At 42.4% G+C, this 14,364-nt stretch overlaps 1 long non-coding RNA gene across 1 annotated transcript in view; it reads left to right on the top strand.

Annotated features, from left to right (window-relative positions):
* Positions 1-8,902, top strand: part of LOC144893612 (uncharacterized) — a 114,746-nt gene extending 105,844 nt beyond the window's left edge. Inside the window, exon 3 of the long non-coding RNA XR_013624527.1 lies at positions 8,885-8,902. This is a non-coding gene — a long non-coding RNA (uncharacterized LOC144893612). The remainder of the gene's footprint in view (positions 1-8,884) is intronic.
* The last annotated feature ends 5,462 nt before the right edge of the window (positions 8,903-14,364 follow it).

The raw sequence follows: 14,364 nt of genomic DNA, 5'->3' as shown, positions 1-14,364 counted from the left end.
CAGCAGATTACAAACTGGCGGCCTGTGTCATTGTTAAATACTGATTACAAGATTGTGTCAAAAATGCTTGCAATGCGTCTCAAAAAGGTCATCTCGTTCTTAGTTGGGAATGACCAAACGTATTGCATACCTGAACGATCCATGTATGACAGTATTTTCTTGGTTCGAGACTTGATTACTATCGGTCAAACTGCGTCGCATGCTTTTGGGTTATTACTCCTTGACCAGGAGAAAGCTTTTGACAGTGTGGATCACTCTTTTCTGTTTGCAGTTCTTACGAAAGCAGGATTTGGAGAAAAATTCATTTCTTGCATAAAACTTTTATACAACAATGTATCATGCCTGCTAAAAGTAAATAATAGTCTGTGTCGTCCTTTCCCCTTTCAGCGTGGCATCCGTCAGGGCTGTCCACTGTCAGGCATGTTGTACACACTGTCCATCAAACCCTTACTGGCTCTCCTTCGTACCACTTTATCTGGTTTGTCCTTGTCAAACAATTCCAAAATTGTTACATCAGCATATGCAGATGACCTGTGTGTTGTGGTTAAAAACCAGGAAGATGTTTTTGAGCTATCCCGGTGTTTTGCCAAATTTGAACTTGCTTCATCAGCAAGAGTAAATTGGAACAAAAGTGTAGCTCTTTCTCTGTACCCAGATACCCTATCGGGGTCACAGGCTTCACATATGGTTCCCCCAACTCTTCCAGGAGGAATGTTATGGAAAACGGATGGGTTTAAATACTTAGGCATCCATTTGGGAACTGCAAGCTATATGAAGAAAAACTGGGATGGTTTCTTAGATAACATTAAGCAGAAACTATCAAAGTGGAAAGGGATGCTCCATATCTTGTCACTTAAGGCACGGGTAATGATAATAAACAACCTGGTGCTTCCAATCGTATGGCATAAGATCATAGCACTCCAGCCTCCTCAAGCTCTGATCACCAACATTCAGAGGGGTCTAGTTGACTTCTTCTGGGGAGGCCACCACTGGCTTAAGCCAGATGTGCTGTGTAGACCACGTAATTCAGGTGGTCAAAACCTGGTGCACATCCCTAGTCGAATAATGGCTTTTCGGCTAATGACAATAAAACGTCTGCTGTATAGCGAGGTTGTGCCCTGGTGTCCTCTCACGAATACGTTGCTCAGGCAAGTAGGTGGAATGGACTATGACCGGGAACTTTTCCTTATGGACTTGAAACAGGTCGACAGAGCTCGGCTCCCTGCATTTCATCGGTCTCTCCTGAACGCCTGGCAAGTTCTAGGAGTGCAGCGGTTGGAGATCTCTTATGATCCCAGGAGGTTTGTGCATGAGCCATTGTTCCAAAACTCACTATTTGCTGAAGTATCTACCAGCCGAGCTTTTATGGAACATTTTACGAACAATGGGATTAATAAAGTGCGAGATCTTATGGAGCTATCCTTAAAGCGATGGTTGTCTGCCAGCACTGTTTCTGGAAAAATTGGCTTGCGTTCAATTAGAATAGTGAGCAGGGTCATAAAGATTGTATCCCAGAATTTTTTAGATTTAAACATTGGGTGGAATGGGGTAAATGAAGAAGTAGACTTTCGTTTAACCTTCCCTGAACTCTCAGTCACTGCCCAGGAACAACATGGTGTGTTTTCCTCTCACAGCGAAGAATCCAGTGTGTTCCACATCATGGGAAAAAGGGCAATGTATAGAATTTGTCTGGAGGTGTGCTTACCGGGCTGTGCAGCACCCTTAAGGAACAAGTGGAAAGAGTCTTTACCTGCAGGAGCATTTCTCACTCCAAATTGGGATGAAATGTACAGGAGTCCTACTGTTGGACGTACAGGAGACCTAAATTGGAGACTGGTCCATCACGCCCTGGCCACACAGGTGTTAGTTCAGAAGTTTAACCCTGCTGTGTCTAATTTATGTCCTTTTTGTGGTAATGTTGAACATTTGTATCATGCGTTTATTGAGTGCAAGAGATTGTCATCTCTGTTTCTGTATCTGAGCCGAATCTTTTGTAAATTCAAAATTGTTTTTTCTGTTACAATCTTTGTTTATGGACTTGCATGTAATACTAGGAAAAACTCTGATTTTTCTTTTGAATTTTTTGCTTGGAATTGCTATGCTTGCAATTTATAAAACCAGAAAAGCCAGATTAGGTAGTGGAAAAAATGAAAATGCACTTTTTTGTTTCATCGGGATGGTGTCAGCACGTATAAAGCTCGAACATGCTTATCATGTAAACATGGGGAACCTTCTTGTGTTTGAAGAGTTATGGGGCATTGTGTTTGAAGAGTTATGGGGGGTGTTTTGTGCAAATGCATTGGAAATGAGGTTGTGATTTGTATGTGAAGTGGAGTTGGAATACTTTGGTTTTATACTTTTATAATAAAAGGACACAAAAGTCAAAAGTCTCTCTCTCTCTCTCTCTCTCTCTCTCTCTCTCTCCCTCTCTCTGTCTCTGTCTCTGTCTCTCTCTCTCTCTCTGTCTCTGTCTCTGTCTCTCTCTCTGTCTCTGTCTTTGTCTCTCTCTCTCTCTCTCTCTCTCTCTCTCTCTCTCTCTCTCTCTCTCTCTCTCTCTCTCTCTCTCTCTCTCTCTCTCACTTGAACCTATTTTTTTGCTGTACTACAGAGAGCTGGTTTTGGACAAAATTTTGTTTCCTATGTTAAGTTGTTGTATGAAAATGCATCCTGTCTGTTGAAGGTAAACAACAGCTTATGTTGCCCTTTTCCCTTTCAGCGAGGCATCCGTCAGGGCTGCCCGCTTTCAGGAATGCTATACAGTCTCTCGGTCGAACCTTTACTAGCTTTGCTCCGAAACTCAGTGGAAGGAGTCTCCTTAACAAAAAAACACAAAATGGTTACTTCAGCTTATGCGGATGACATTTGTGTTGCTGTTTCCAGCCAAAATGATGTGGGTGAGGTCTTTCGATGTCTGTCCCAGTTTGAGCTCGCCTCCACGGCAAAAGTAAATTGGAACAAAAGTGTTGCCTTATGGGTGGGCCCCAGTCCACCTTCCTCAGCTCTGCCTGTGTTACCAGGAGGAATGCAGTGGAACAAAGAGGGGTTTAAATATTTAGGGTTATTTCTCGGAGTCCAAGCATATGAACAAAAAAATTGGGAGGGTTTCTTGGAAAGAATTAAGCAGAAACTGGCTAGATGGAAACGGTTGCACCACCTTCTATCGCTTAAGGCAAGGGTGACAATAATAAATAACCTGGTGGTTCCTTTTATTTGGCATAAAGTTATCCCCCTCCAACCTCTGAGATACTTGGTCACAGGCATTCAGAGGGTTCTAACTCAGTTTTTCTGGGGAGGCCACCATTGGCTTGGACCAGACACGGTGTGCAGACCCCGAAATGCAGGTGGCCAAAGCTTGATACATGTTCCGAGTCGGATAATGGCTTTCCGCATGTGGACGATAAAGCGTTTATTGTATGGTGAGTGTGTCCCGTGGCGGCCTCTCACAAACGCTTGGCTGCAGGAAGCAGATGGGTTGAAGTATGACCGAGAGCTCTTCCTCATGGACCTGCAGCATGTCAACACGACTCTGCTCCCCGAGTTTCATCAGAGCCTTCTGAATGCCTGGCAAGTCCTTGGAATACAACGATTAGAGGTGTCCTACGATGCAAAAAAATATATGCATGAGCCATTGGTTCTGAATCCTTTATTCCCTGAAATTTCAACCTCCAGGTCATTTATGCATTGCTTCACCTGTAATGGAATAAACAGAGTGCGAGACCTGATGAAGCCTTCCCTAAATGGATGGTTATCCACCGGTTCTCTCACATCAAAAGTGGGGGTTCGGTCATCTAGAATGGTGGACAAAGTTTTGAGAGTTGTGATTAAAACTTTCAGGGAATTAAATATCGGGTGGACTGGGGCAGATGAAGTGGTGGACTCTCGTCTCTATTTCCCCGAGCTCCAAGTCACCTCAAAAAAACAACAGGGTGTCTTCTCAAAGTCAGATGGTTGCGGTGTATTCCATGTGATGGGAAAAAAAAGTTATTTATGGGATATGCCAAGAGGTGCTTATACCGGGTTTCACAAAACCTTTAAAAAATCGGTGGGATGAGATCATTCCGGCTAATTCGTTCCTATCTCCAGTGTGGAAAGAGATGTATAGGTCTCCAACCTTAGGTCGAACCGGAGACTTAAATTGGAGACTAGTTCATCAGGCCCTGGTCACCAAATACTTACTTAATAAGTTTGATCCTTCTGTACTGAATGTTTGTCCTTTTTGTGAAGAGGCTGAAAATGTGACCCATGCTTTTGTGAAATGTAAGAGATTGGTACCCCTTTTTTGTTTCCTCCAACAGCTCTTTTATAAATTTCAGTTTGTTTTTTCTGTTGCAATTTTTGTGTATGGCATTGGAAGGAGCACCAAGAGCAAGACAGCGGTCCCTTTCTTGAATTTTCTGTGCGGAATTGCTAAACTCGCAATATATAAAACTAGAAAGATCAAATTGAGTGGCAGAGATGAAAATGTGCTGTTTTGCTTTAAAGGAATAGTGTCGGCCCGGATAAGTTTCGGCAGTGTGAACGACGATTGTTTTACAGATGAGGTGTTGAGTTTGTTTTTGTAAATTATACTTACGCTCAATGTCCACATATACATGTATATACATTCTTTTTGCTTGTACAACTTTCTTTTTCTTGTAAAAATTTTGCGGTGTTCTTCCATGTGTGTTTTGATACTTTTATAATAAAAGCACATAAAAGTCAAAAAAAAAAAAAAGTCTCTCTCTCTCTCTCTCTCTGTCTCTCTCTCTCTCTCTCTCTCTGTCTCTCTCTCTCTCTCTCTCTCTCTCTCTCTCTCTCTCTCTCTCTCTCTCTCTCTCTCTCCCTCTCTCTCTCTCTTTCTGACCACCCACTGGAAAGAGCTTCTACCTGCAGGGGCTCCATCCTCTCCTACCTGGTTGTCGATGTACGCATTACCTGTGTCTAAACGTGCCGGTGATATACAGTGGAGGCTTGCACACTATTCTTTGCCTTCCAACGCGTTTCTTAAACGACTGAACCTCGTGATATCTGATGACTGCCCTTTTTGCCATCACTCCGAGGACACTTTCCATGCATATGTCGGATGCCAAAGGCTGGCTCCACTTTTTCAACTCCTGAAATATGTCTTCCAGAATTTCGGTTTTTGTTTTTCTTCTTATCTTTTTGTGTACTGCATGCCTGTGTCTAACGAGAATGTCGGTTCTCAAATCGTTACTTTTTTACTTGCCGAGGCGAAACTCGCGATATATATTACGCGGAAGAGTCGGGTCTCTGGGACAAGCTCACCGGAATGCAGTATTTTGTTAGCCTTTAAAGGCCTTGTGTCTGCCCGCCTTAAAATTGAATTTAATTTTTACCGAGAGACTTCTCGGCTTGATCACTTTGTTCAAAAATGGTGCAAAGCTGAAATCCTGTGTAAGGTGGAGGGAGATGAACTTTTTTTGCTGCTCTAATTATAATTAATGTCATGTTTTTCAATTCCTTGATTTAATTATTTTGTTGACTGCTATTGAATTACTTGGTTTGTTGTGCTTTTTTATACTTTTGTAATAAAAGACCTTAAAAGTCAAGTCTCTCTCTCTCTCTCTCTCTCTCTCTCTCTCTCTCTCTCTCTCTCTCTCTGTCTCTGTCTCTCTCTGTCTCTCTCTGTCTCTCTCTGTCTCTCTGTCTCAAGTGTTGAAGCTGCAGAAAATCATGTTTCGATGATCACTTCAAGATCCCGAAACATTTGAATAAAGAGGCGGAAAAACAAGAAGAGTAACGCAACAGTTTATGAGGTAACTGATAAGTGTTTTTAATTGTCTTTTTGACAACAATTAAATGGCCTGTAACCAAAATATTTTTTCATAGAATGAAGCCTCGGTTCATACAGTGATCATGGGAACCTCCCCCCTAACCCCTTTGTTCTTAATCTCCCTAAATATTTTCGGCTTATTGAATATATCCTTTCAACCGGATAAATCTGTGGATTTGTGGATTTCTAGTTGCAGCGATTGCTGCAAAAATATTTCCTCATACAGTTTACCAACTGTTTTCCAAGCACTCTGAGCCCTGCAACAATGGTGTATTTTAAACTTTCTTTTGACAAATTTGCATATGTGTAAATGATGAAATTTCTGCTTTTTTCCCCTTCATTTCCCATTGACACATCTGCCCCTTTCATTTATTTTTCCTTTTCTCTTGTTTGCATCCAATCATCCACTTTGCTGATATTTATACAGGATATGTTGGAGAGTACCTGGTTAGCAGCACAAATATATGGCTGTTCCTATTAATGTTTAGCAGCACAATGGAACGTTAGAGATATCTGAATAGCTCTCATTTGGTGAGCATTTCCCCATTTTATTCATCCATCAGCATTGGAGTGGTTGATATACTGTGATGTTCCATTGACATACATTTCGAATAGAATTGTTTACCTGTTGATTTTGTTTTCTTTGTTATCTGTTTTGGTATTACAAGGGAATACAATGAAGCTTAGGTGAAGGAAGAGGCTATTGGCTAATCACACATGTGCCATCTCTATCTCATACCGAAAATGCATTGAAGTGAGTCCACAGAATAATACAGATTTTTTTTTTTTTTTTTTCTCATATACTGAATCGAGGCTCGTGAAAGAGCTAACATTTACTTCACAAACAAATCAACCAGACAAACAAAACACACAAAAAGAGGGAGCAGAAAACAAGATGGGGAGAGAAGGGGAAGCACACAAACACAACATTTGAGAGCATGGAGATGTGTGGAAGCGGGAGGGCTTGGGGGGAGGAGGCGTGGGAAGGGGGGGGGGGGTGGAGGGAGAAGTATAAAACACAAGGACACCAAGGACTTCCAGGACAGAAGTTGGTATTTCAAAAAAGTGGAATTGGGGTGAAATTAGCGGGGGTAGAAAAGATCAAGGTTTTGGATGGGGGAAGAAGATAAGAGATGGTGGTGAACAGCAGTTTTAAAGACCCGGAGGGTGGAGTGGGATTGAAGAGAGTGAGGGAGTTTGTTCCAGAGGCGGGAGAAGAGAGGAATGAAGGAGTGAAGGTGAGCAGAGAGTCTTGATTTTGGCAGTTTGACCATAAGAGGGTTGCAGGCAGATCTTGTGCGACCTGTAGGAATATTTGCAGGACAGAGCCCAGAGAGAGCTGGGGGGGCAAGGCCAGAGAGGAGTCGGTAGAAGATGGAAAGACCACCAACCTGCCTGCGGTGAGTGAGTGAGAGGCCCTTGGAGTTAGCTTCATCGCGGGAGATTCCAATGATTCTGAATGCTTTGGTTTCAACAGCGTGAAGACGAGCTAGTTGTGAGGCAGGAGCACCAGCCCAGAGGGGAGAGCAGTATTCCATTGAGCTGCGGATGAAAGCCTTGTATGTGGTGAGGAGCTCAGGTGTGCCAAGGAAGGACTTCGCACGACGGAGGATGCCCAGTCGGCGACTGGCTTTGGAGGCCAGATTTGAAATGTGGTTTTCCCAGGAAAGATCATGGCAGATAGTGAGACCCAAAAGCTTGAGTGACAGAACTTCTTGGAGAGGATTATTCAGAAAGTGGATGGGAGGGTTGTCCAGTCGGTCTTTTCGGAGAGACATCGTAAGAGTGTGAGATTTGTCAGGATTGAAAGACATGTTCCACTTGTTTGCCCAGTCTGTGATTTTGTCCAGGTCTGCAGAGAGTGAGGAGGCAGCAGACTGCCGATCTGAGGGATGAAGAATGGAGTGACAGAGAGTAGAGTCATCAGCAAAGAGATACAGAGGATTTTCAAGAGAGTCAGAGAGATCATTGATGAAGACCAGAAAAAGCACAGGGCCCAGAACACTGCCTTGTGGAACTCCAGCCTGAACAGGAAGAGGAGATGAGAGAAACCCATTCAGGGCCACACGTTGACTACGACTAGAGAGGAAGTCCGCCAGCCATGCGTGGAGATTTCCATGGATACCAAAAGAGGAGAGTTTGGTGAGCAGAGCGGGGTGCCAGACCGTATCGAAGGCACGTGATATGTCAAGGGAGACTGCTCTAATTTCCTGTTTGGCATTGAGGACCTCCATCCATTGTTGAGAAAGCAGAAGCAGCATGTCCAGAGTAGAGTGTCCAGGTCTGAAACCAAATTGATGATCAGAGATCAAGCCATTGGAGAAGAGGAAAGATTTCATATCTGAAGCATTGATGGATTCCATGACTTTGCTGATAATTGGGAGAAGGCTGATTGGTCTGTAGTTGCTGGGATCTGTTTTTGCACCTTTTTTGTGCAAAGCGGTGATGTTGGCAGATTTCCAAGCAGATGGAAGATGACCTTGAGCAAAAGAGAGGGTGAAGAGAACAGAGAGAGGGAGTGAAAGAGCGGAAGAACAGGATTTTAGGACCCGTGGGCTGATGCCGTCAGGTCCAGTTGCAGAATCCGAGTCGAGGGTTGACAGAAACTTTTCCACCTTGTCAGGAGGAAAGGACACAGAGTCCAGGAGCAGCTGGGTACGACTGGGTACGGTGGGTACAGAGAGGGATGGGCTTGGGACTATGTACTCATGCTTTATGTACTATGTTTTACATAGTACTTTACGAGTACTTTATGTACTTTATGTACTCGACTTTACGACTTTACGAGTACTTTATGTACTCGACTATGTACTATGTTTGGGACTATGTACAGAGACCTATGTACTCGTGCTTTAATCCTGACACAACTTTTTATTATCATCCTCGTGTTTTATAGGCGTGGCATTGCATCAATGTGTCTATTGTCCTTTTCATGGAACATTTGGTTGGCTGATCCCGCTGCTGTTATTCACTTATGAATGTGAAATATCACACGATACCTTTCAAAATGAGTTCGCTAGTGTCTGCCATTACTGTGGACAAATTATAAATTCCTGTTTTTATTCCTCGTCTGTAAAACGGACTCCTCATATCTGGTGTCTCTTGCTCCAGTATTGCAGGAGAGCTGCCATTATCACCTCATGCTTTCTTCCATACTCACCCCTGGCTTCAGAGCCAAAGTCAATACATGGATGGAAGGGGTAAGGCTTCAAAGTCATTAATTACATGGAAGAGCAATAATGTTGCCCTGATGAGCCCACATAAGGGTAAAACTATGGGGTAGCTTTGCCTTCCATCTGCTCAGTGGCAACGTTTACATTTACAGTCGTGGCCAAAAATATTGGCACCCTTGCACTTTTTTCAAATAACTCACCATTTTCTCTAAAAATAAATTGAAATTGACAAAAGTATGTGGTCTCCACAATTCGTTATTTCACTGTTAATCAAAGAGAGGTGCAAAGCACACGTCCCTTTATATAAGGGATCGTTTCTCTGTATGCAGCTTTAACATGGGGACTGAAAATACGTTTCCCGGCTTCTACTGGACAAAATTGGCTGCAAATTTCAGAAGTAAATGCTTTGTACATCGAGGTAATATGTTCCAAATTTCAGCAACATCTGTTTCTGCATTCTTGAAGTTATTTAGAAAACCCTCGAAATCACGTTGGTGTCTGTCCATCTGTCCGTCCGCCCAAAATGTGTTGGCGCTCATATCTCGAGGGCCAATTTGATTCATACACCTGCATTAAGAAGTAAATGTACTTTATTTGCCAGATGTAGGGCGCCACTTTATATGAACTTTTCTAGAGCCTTAATTGGTTCCTCCAAGGAACACAAGGGTATTACAGCATGCACACGAGATTTTTTGAATGTCCCTTCTTTTTTATACTTTGCCAGTGGCACGTACCCTTACATAAAGGGGCTTTTTCTATGCCCCTGGCATTTTGCTCAAGATATTATAGAACCTTTGGTTTTGATTCAGAATTTAATATATCCTTTTAAATCAGAAAATAAAAAATAAATGGCATTGACAAAATTAATCGACACCCTAGACTTAATATTTGGTAGCACAGCCTTTGGACAAAATAGCTGCAGTCAAGCACTTCCTATAGCCATGAATGAGATTCCTACACCTCCCTATTGGCATTTTGGCCCACTCCTCTCTGGAAATTGCTACAGTTCTACCAGATTTGAAGGGTGCCTTCTCCCAACTGCTGTTTTCAGATGTCCCCACAGCTGTTCAATGGGATTTAGATCTGGACTCATTGCTGGCCACTTCAGAACAGTCCAGCGTTTTGTCTTGAACCATTCATGGGTGCATTTTGAAGTGTGTTTGGGGTGATTGTCCTGCTGCAAGACCCCTGACCTTCGACGGAGACCCAGCTTTCTGACACTGGGTTGAACATTGCGCTCCAAAATAACTTGGTCACCTCCTGATTTCATGATGCCATGCACACATTCAAGGCATCCAGTGCCAGAGGAAGCACAGCAACACCAAAATATCACTGAACCTCCTCAATGTTTGACTGTAGGAAAGGTGTTCTTTTCTTTGATGGCTTAATTTTGTTTTCTGTAAACATAGAGATGACGTGCTTTACCAAAAAGGCTCTAATTTGGTCTCATCTGTCCACAGGACATTCTCCCAAAAGGATTTTGGGTTGTCCAGGTGTGTTTTGGCAAACTCCAGTCGGGCATTCTTATGTCTCTCTCAGCAGTGGGGTCCTCTTGGGTCTCCTACCATATAACCCCCATTCATTGAGTTGGCAACGGATGGTGCGAGTTGAAACTGTCGTATCTTGTGTCTGAAGGCCAGCTTGAATCTGTTTAGCAGTTGATCGAGGTGCTTTCTCCACCATTCGATCAATCTTTCGCTGCAATCTTAGATCAAGTTTTCTCATGCGGCCATGTCCAGGGAGGTTCAATACAGTGCCATGGGCCTTAAACTTCCTGATAACATTGCGTACGGTGGCCACAGGAACATCCAGGTCTCTGGAGATGGACTTGTAGCACTGAGATGTCCATGCTTGGCTACAATCTTGTGTCTGACCTCCTCAGACAATTATCTGCTTTTCTTTCTTTTCTCCATGCTTATTGCAGTACACACAGTGACACAAAACAGTAGAATGACTCCTTTTATCCATTCAAACTGGTTGAATGAGTGATTTTTATATTGCATGCACCTGCAACTCTCCACAGAGACCCTCCTGATTTCACTCTGAGCCCTGCAAGAGTGACTCACCACAGGTGAGTTCAATTCCAAAGTAAAGGAGAATCACATGCTTGAAATCTAATTATTTCTAACAACTTCTAAAAGGTGCCAATAAAATTATATGGGCCATTTTAGGATTTCTGTGTGGAATCAGCTAAGATTTAGTAATTTTTTCAGCTTTTTTGTTTTGTTCCACTGCAAACAAAAGAAATACAGATGTGGATTCCAAAATATTTTTTAATTTCAACAATTTTCTGGAAGAAATTGTGCATTATTTGAAAAACGTGCAAGGGTGCCAATATTTTTGACCACGACTGTTATATATACAGTTCGACCCTGCTATTTGTGGTTCTGCTATTCACTGGTTCCGCGTATTCGTGGGTGATAAATTGCGACGTGCTTCTCTATGTCCCATCATTCACACTGTGAACAGCTTCGCAGGATATCCCATCATTCACACGGTGAACAGCTTTGTGGGATATCCCACCATTCACACGGTAAACTTTACTTCGTGGGATATCCCACCAGTAACATTGTGAACATTGCTTCGTGGAATATTCCACCAACTGCATAATATGTCATCCCTCGAATTACTATACAGAATGAAAATACTCCACCGCATCTATTAGTGCAATGAGTTGTCTCCCTTTTCCCCACTGGAACAATGCCCCGACGACATTCGTGGAATTTTCATCGACATTAGCGGGTTTTTCATCGACATTCACAGATTTTGCCTCGACATTCACAGATTTTGCCTCTTCATTCCGGATTTTTAAATGCCCAGAAATTATCCCCCCTTTTTACATTGAAACAATGCCCCCACATTCGCTGTTCCAACTTTTGCCAGGAACATATCCCCTGTGAATGTGTGGATCCAGGTGTATATACTAGCAGGGTACCCGTCACTGATAGGTACCAAGATGTCTCACCTGAAATGAGCAAATTGTAAAAATAAAGAGAGTGTATATTGGTAGAAATGTGAATTCAGAGCAAACATTTAGTGAGCAGATATATTGCAATGGGTGGAGCAATTCAACCCAGCAATAAAGAAATTGAATCGATTCGTCATTGTCATACATCCAACGTGTCCACAAGTTTAGTATGAACCAGTCTACAACCTTTTGAGGTATCATGACCTCTATATCGTTTTTGCTCTATCATGAGCTCTCTATCTTTTCTTTGAAGGCTTCATTTTGTTTTTCTGTAAACATAGAGATAACGTGCTTTTCCATAAAAGCTCTAATTAGGTCTCATCTGTCCACAGGACATTCTCCCAGAAGGATTTTGGCTTGTCCAGGTGTGTTTTGGAAAACTCCAGCCGGGCTTTCTTTTGTCTCTCTCTCAGCAGTGGGGTCCTCTTGTGTCTCCTACCATATAACCCCCTTTCCTTGAGTTGGCGACGGATGTTGTGAGATTAACCTGTCGTACCTTGTGTCTGAAGGTCAGCTTGAATCTGTTTGGTTGTTGATTGAGGTGCTTTCTCCACCATTTGATCAATCCTTCGCTGCAATCTTAAATCAAGTTTTCTCATGCGGCCATGTCCAGGGAGGTTCACTGCAGTGCCATGGGCCTTAAACTTCCTGATAACATTGCGTACGGTGGGCACAGGAACATCCAGGTCTCTGGAGATGGACTTGTAGCCTTGAGATGTCCATACTTGGCTACAATCTTGTGTCTGACCTCCTCAGACAATTCTCTGGTTTTCTTTCTTTTCTCCATGCTCATTGCGGTACACACAGTGACACAACACAGTAGAATGACTCCGTTTCTCCATTCAAACTGGTTGAATGAGTTATTTTTATATTGCATGCACCTGCAACTCACCATAGGTGAGTTCAATTCCAAAGTAAATGAGAATCACCTACTTGTAATCTAATTATTTCTAACAACTTGTAAAATGTGCCAATAAAATTGTACGGGCCATTTTTGGATTTCTGTGCGGAATAAGCTGAGACTTAGTAATTTTTCAGCTTTTTTTTGTTTTGTTCCACTGCAAACCAAAGAAATACATATGTGGATACCAAAATATATTTTAATTTCGACAATGTTCTGGAAGAAATTGTGCATTATTTGAAAAAAGTGCGAGGGTGCCAATATTTTTGACCACGACTGTACTATATACAGTCGGACCCTGCTATTTGTGGTTCCGCTATTCTCTGGTTCCGCGTATTCGCGGGTGATAAATTGCGACCTGCTTCTCTACGTCCCACCATTCACACTCTGAACAGCTTCGCAGGATATCCCATCATTCACACAGTGAACAGCTTTGTGGGATATCCCACCATTAACACTGTGTGCATTGCTTCGTGGAATATTCCACCAACTGCATAATATGTCATCCCTCGAATTGCTATACAGAATGAAAATACTCCACCGCATCTATTAGTGCAACGAGTTGTCTCCCTTTACCCCACTGGAACAATGCCCCGACGACATTCGTGGGATTTTCATCGATATTAGCATTAGCGGTATTTTCATCGACATTCATAGATTTTGCCTCGACATTCGTGGATTTTGCCTCATCATTCTGTATTTTGAAATGCCCAGAAATTATCCCCACTTTTTACATTGAAACAATGCCCCCACATTCACTGTTCCAACTTTTGCCAGGAACATATCCCCCATGAATGTGGGGATCCGAGTGTATATACTAGCAGGGTACCCGTCACTGATAGGTACCAAGATGTCTCGCATTAAATGAGCAAATTGTAAAAAAAAAAAGAAGAGTATGTTGGTGGAAATGTGAATTCAGAGCAAACATTTAGTGAGCAGATGTATTTCAATGGGTGGAGCAATTCCACCCAGCAATAAAGAAATTGAATCGATTTGTCATTGTCATACATATCCAACGTGTCCAAGTTTAGTACGAATCAGTCTACAACTTTTTGAGGTATCATGAGCTCCATATCGTTTTTTGTCCTCTCTTTCAATGGTGAATAATGACTTTAAAATTTCTCGTATCTGGATGCGGATCTTCACCAAAATTTAATCAATTTGTTCTTGTCACACACTCAAGCTGTCCTCCAAATTTCATCTAAATCCATCCACAAGCTTTTGAGATATCTTGCACACAGACAAATAGACAGGGGTGAAAACAAAACCTCCATCCACCTTTGGTGGGCATAGGTAATGAATATTGAAGATATATTGTGTGGTAAGTAGTTTAGCTTAAATATTCAATGCTATGTAGGCCAGAATAAAAACAGTCATGTATCTGTTCTTTTTGTTTAAACTCAGCCAAACCGATCACTTGGGACAGGGCTCAATGTTAACTTAAATCAAATGCAGGGAAAATTCATTTGTCTGAACCAAATTTTCGCTTGCTAGAACTGTGTTTTTCCCCACTTAATAAAAACTCAATTTTACAAACTACTTTGCTTTC

This window comes from Myxine glutinosa, chromosome 9, assembly GCF_964187855.1.
Source record: "Myxine glutinosa chromosome 9, kmMyxGlut1.1, whole genome shotgun sequence".
Taxonomy (NCBI): domain Eukaryota; kingdom Metazoa; phylum Chordata; class Myxini; order Myxiniformes; family Myxinidae; genus Myxine; species Myxine glutinosa.
Note: the sequence above shows the minus strand (reverse complement) of the source record. Positions and strands in the feature narration are given on the sequence as shown.